Genomic DNA, 5,746 nt, shown 5'->3' with positions numbered 1-5,746 from the left:
ACTAAGGTTTGCTTGATATTGGTTGCCAAAGGTCCTCGGTCCATTGAATCCGGGAGGTGGAAATTGAGATGCACCATAAGGAACTCCCGAGTTCAAAGGATAACCCCCACTTGAGGCACCTTTAAATTGCCCATAAGAGTAGTTATAACCCCCTCCACCTTGATGGTTGGGATTATAAACCCCTTGGTTGTATTGGCCTTGATTGCCAAAACCTTGAGCTTGACCATAGGGCGCTTGGCTTTGATAGCCTTGTGCTCTATAGCCACCTTGATTTTGGCTATCATACCCACTTCCTTGGCCATAGCCCTGGTGGGGACCATACATGGAGGGCCCTCTAGGTTGCCTAGTAAAATTATGATTGTTAGGGTTATCATTCCTAGACCTCTCATTGATGGAATTAGCATACTCTACATCAAACTCTCCTTCATACGAAGGGCCATAATCCACAAATGACAAGTTATGAACTAAAGGGCATGCATCGGGGGAATGACTATAGTCTTGGCAATTTTCACAAAAGAATGTGCCCGGAGGCATTGAGCCATAAGAACTAACCTTGCCCTTCCCCTTAGAGAGAAGAGTGGCCGAGGGAGGAGGGATTGTAGACGGTGATGGCGATTGGCATGGTGTATTTTCGAGCTTCTCCAAGCGTGAGGTAAGCTTCTCTATCATCCGTGCTTGCTCTATGGCGTACACCGAACCGTTACCATCTTCACTTCTACCTTTCCCATCATAATTCCTTGTGCCTACATGCCAAGATTGGTAGTTTTGAACTACATCCTCAATGATTTCCTCTATTTGATCCTCAGTTTTATTCATAATGGGGCCTCCCGCGCCCGCATCAAGACTTGTATTCGAACTTGGACTCAACCCCAAGTAAAATGTTTGGAGCAACAACCATTTAGGAATTCCATGGTGTGGGCATTCCCTTTGGTACTCCTTGAAACGATCCCAAGCTTCGAAGAGTGACTGATCTCGCTTTTGCTCAAAGGATTGGATCTTGTGGCGACACTCCGCTGTCTTCCAATGTGAGTAGAACTTGTTTAAGAATTCACTTGTTACTTCGGTCCAAGTGCGAAGTGAGTTGGGCTTGACCTCCTTGTCAAGCCAATCACTTGCTCGCCCAAGTAGAGAGAATCGAAACAATGTCAACCTCACATAATCCGATGTGACACCATTGTGCTTGATTGTGTCACAATAGTGCTCGAACTGTTTGAGATGTTCGTGAGGTGATTCATTACTCTTCCCACAAAAGGGGTGGCTTTGCACCAAATTGATCTAGGCGGTCTTGATCTCAAAGTTGTTGGCACCCGTTGTTGGGGCTTGAATACCACATGTAGCTTCGAATGCACCCGGTATTCCCAAGTTCTTAACCGGGAGCGCAATGTTCTCAAACACTTGCTCACTCTCTTGTTGTTCCTCACCAACACTCAACGATGCGAATCTGTTATTGCTTGATGAGCTAGACCGTACACGTCTTTGTCTCCTAAGTGTCCTCTCCAATTCAAGGTCAAGAGGATGGAGGATCCTTTGACGAGCACGCCCCCTAACAAGCATACAAATTCAAGAAAAACCGTGAGCAATGCCAAGGAAAAAGAAAGCTAAGCGAAATTGCAATGTTTTTGTATTTTATAATGATGAACTAGTCTCAACTAAAACTCAAAAACAACAACCGTTCCCCGGAAACGGCGCCATTTTGATTGGTGTATTTTCCGTCGTTGATAGAAAACAACCTATGCAAACAATATTTATAAAACCACTCAACTACCGGCTAGCGGTAAGCAAAGGGATCGTCCCAAAGAAACGGTGGTTAATGAGTTTTAAAGTCAATCTAGTTCGAACAAGGATTTGGTTTTGAATTGTCACTTTTAAGAATCTAAAAACGAAGAATTATGCTGAATGGAATCAAGAAAGGGTAACGTTAGGGAGTCAGGGATAGGATAGGGAAACCGGGGGAAATGAATTCAACTATTTAGCAATGGTGATCATGCAACGAAATGGTGATTAGGCAAATGGCATCTAAAGACGAACCCGCCACCTCTCGGATAGGGAACGCTAAGCGTCTAATCCACAGAAGAGATTTCTCCTAATCCTAGATTAAACTAACTAGCATATAATAGGCACCGCCATTTGATCACACAAGATAGGCCCACAATCTCTTGCCAAACCTATCCTATGGTTCCACGTGACTCTAATCGAATAGCATTTGCAACTACCACTCAACTAGCATGGATATCCTATCATCAAATCATATTTAATCACATGAATCAACCAACAATCAATCAACAATTTCCCCTAATTAAGCCCCTAGATTCTCCCCTTACCCTAACCTAATTCTACTCACTAGTCATTCTAGAAATCAGGGAATCCATTAAGAATAAGCTAGCAAGCATGATATGGAAGGAGTGGGGGAAGAGAATTAAGAGTTCAATTGCACAATCAAATCACAAATTGAAAATCAAAGTAACTTCAATCAATGAAATCAAGAATTAAAGAAATTGAGGAATTGAAGAACAATTAACAACAAAGCAAGAGCAAGAATTAAGAAACTAAGAATTAAATTGCAAAATTGAAGAAGAGTTAAGAAGGATTACAAATTGAAGCTTGAATGGAGGAGAGTTTCTCTCTCTAGAATTGCTGAAAAACTAACTTTGAGAATCTAAAATTATACACTAAAATTCTACTCTCTCAAAATAAAATCGGAAAATCTATTTATAAGTTTCCTCAAATAGAAGCCAAAGTTCGAAAAAGAGCAGCCCGCGCAGCGATTCGGTCGCAGGTACCCACTGTGCGACCGAACGTAATTGAGTTTGTTCGATCGTTTGCATTCTTGTGCGAGCGAGGTCAGCGAAGAAAGTTTTCTTCGTCTTGTGCGACCGAACATAAAACCCCGTTCGGTCGAATGGGAATCCTTTGGCTCAAGTCTCCTTCGCAGCTCCATTTGGTCGAACAAGGAAAGCCGTTTGGGCGCACAAATTTTGTTCGGTCGAACAACATAGGTTGTGCGGTCGAACAAAACTTGTGCTGTCGAATTACCAGGGTTGTGCGGTCGTTTTACAATCTTGGGACATTCTGCCTCAAAAATCCGTTTTGTGCGACCGAATGACAGAGGGCATTCGACCGCACAAAACTGGAATCTCCTTGAACTCCATTTGCACTACCTGTTCGGGCGCACAAAACGCCACTCGACCGCACAAGCCCTATTTTGCCTCAAATTCACTTGTTTTCCATAATTTTTTCATCAAGATCACCTATAAAGCACAAGATGGAACAAAACTTATAAATCTCACACAAAAAGCTACAAAAACTATAAAAAGCACAAAAACTAACATAAAATCCTAGGCTAAGAGCGACATAAATGTCGCTCATCACCTGCGCATGCACACGAACAATTTTTTTTTTTTTTCGTTGGGCTTGACTTTTAAGTTTGCATTAATTTGGGCTAACGGGATAATTAATAATTATTTTGTTTAGTTGGCCCGGGCCGCGAGTTTTAATTTAATATTTAAATAAAATTATCCGGAATAATTATTGGTTTGAGTAGGAGCCACTAAATGAAATTAAAAATGAAATAATTATTTTAATTATTTTCGTAGGTCGCATTATTTTAATTAAATTCAATTTTAATTAGAATAAAGTCTAAGGCTTAATAATTTGGAAATTAATTAATCTTTTACGACTCGCTTATGTGAACGTGAATTTTAATTAATTCATGTAAATACTGGCATAATTAACATGGGCCATTCGTTTTAGCATACGAATGGGTGAATGCATAGAATATATATTTTATGTTATGCAGGTACTCCAAGTGACTAGTATGGCTATTTTAGGATAGTTAAATACGGTCTGCGAACCGCTCTATCTTTGAATGTAAAGTTTTAAATATGGTCTGCGTACCATGGAAATTTTGATGTAATTTTATTTACTTTCAAGTATTTCTAGCTTAGAACTTTAAGTTAGCAATTGAATGAAGATTCAAGACGATGCCAAGCTAACAAGATGGTGAAGAAGATTGGATGCTTCAAGACAAGTGTTTTGGGCCATACTAGTTCACCTATTATTTATGCACCTCATATATATTATGCTTGAATATATATATATTATGCATGAATAGGTTGTTTGTATGACTGGATTGGATTAAGTTCACTAAATAATCGAAACTACATAGAAACAACTAGGTCCAAATTAACATTGAGTTTAAAATTTCCTTCCAAATCAAGCACTTACAAAAATCTAAGGATCTAACGTAGTAGGTTTATGCCAAAGCAAGGTGCTATATTAGTTAACTTAGATGGTAAGGCGTCCCAAAGGAGCACGTTGATTGTGGTTTCAACTGAAACAACAATGGCATTATGTTGTGGAAATGGGATAAATTATGGTATTAATTTATTAACCAAGAGTAATTTGGAGATTACTTGCAATAGGTTTTGCTTACCTAGAATCTTAAACTACTTAAGACATGCCAAAGCTGCTTAAGGATTTAGGACTTTTAGGATCTTGGAATCGTTTCATTCATTTTGGACCATGTTTTTGCTTTTGCATGAATGAAATGTTTAATATCTTTAATGATTGCATGCTAGCATTTATTTTAAAGTTATTAAGTTATGAATGGTTATTTATTGCGAATTCTTTTCAAATGTAGTATCAAATGGCCGCAAACAATAACAACACTTTCAACCTGCATTCAATTCTCGACAAGGAGAAGTTGAATGGCAACAATTTCCTCGATTGGCAAAGGAACTTGCAAATAGTTATAATGCATGAGGAAAAAGAATATGTCATAGAGGAAGAGTTACCAGAGGCCGCCGGGCCGGAGGTGACTCAAGCGGCCCTTAATCGTTGGATCCAGGCCAACAGGGATGTCAAATGTGTGATGCTTGCATCCATGAATCCCGAACTTCAGAAAACGTTCATTAACTTGGATGCTTACCAAATCATCTCGGAGTTGAAGAACATGTTTTAGGACCAAGCCAGAATCGAAAGATTCGAGACTCAGAGGTTGATCCTTGAGAGTAAGCTCAAGAAAGGAGAACCAGTGAGCCCACATGTTCTCAAAATGATTGGACTCTTTGAAAATATGAGAGCTCTAGATTTTGACGTCTCAAATGAAATGGCTATTGACATCATTCTCCATTCGTTCATAGTGGATATGATCAGTTCAAGTTGAATTATAACATGAACAGCATGGAGAAAACTCTTACTGAACTTCACGGTATGCTGAAAACCGCTGAAAAGATGCTCAATCAAGATAATAAGCACGATGTGCTTATGGTGCGTAAGGGAAAGAACTTCAAGAAATCAGGCAAGAATAAGGGCATGAAGGGTAAGGGAAAGGCTACGCCCTCACCTAAGTCCAACGACACCCGTTCTGGTAAATAGAAGAGGGTGACTCGTACTCCTGCCGACTCTGAATGCTTCTACTGCAAGAAGAAGGGGCATTGGAAGAGGGATTGATTGGAAAGAAAGGAATATGAGAAGGACGGAAACGTTGCTTCTCCTTCAGGTGTGTATGGTATACATTGTAATCTTGCTAATTCTACTTCTTGGGTATTAGATACTGGTTGTGGCTCACACTTATGTTTTAATTCGCAGGGACTAAGGAGAAGTGGAAGGCTTGATAAAGGCAAGATGGATCTACGCGTGGGAAATGGAGCACGGATTGCTGCATTAGCCGTAGGATCTTATTTTATTTCTTTGCCTAGTGGTTTTGTTTTAGAACTAGAAAACTGTTACTGTGTTCCTAGTATCA

The 5,746-nt window shown here is 39.9% G+C and overlaps 1 non-coding gene across 1 annotated transcript; it reads left to right on the top strand.

The window, feature by feature from the left end:
* The first annotated feature begins 904 nt into the window (after positions 1 to 904).
* LOC130466578 (small nucleolar RNA R71) lies at positions 905 to 1,010 on the top strand. Its single transcript, XR_008926773.1, has one exon. It is a non-coding gene; the product is annotated as a small nucleolar RNA R71 (small nucleolar RNA).
* The last annotated feature ends 4,736 nt before the right edge of the window (positions 1,011 to 5,746 follow it).

Source organism: Spinacia oleracea, chromosome 1 (assembly GCF_020520425.1).
Source record: "Spinacia oleracea cultivar Varoflay chromosome 1, BTI_SOV_V1, whole genome shotgun sequence".
NCBI lineage: Eukaryota > Viridiplantae > Streptophyta > Magnoliopsida > Caryophyllales > Amaranthaceae > Spinacia > Spinacia oleracea.
This window is presented reverse-complemented; position numbering and strand designations above follow the sequence as displayed.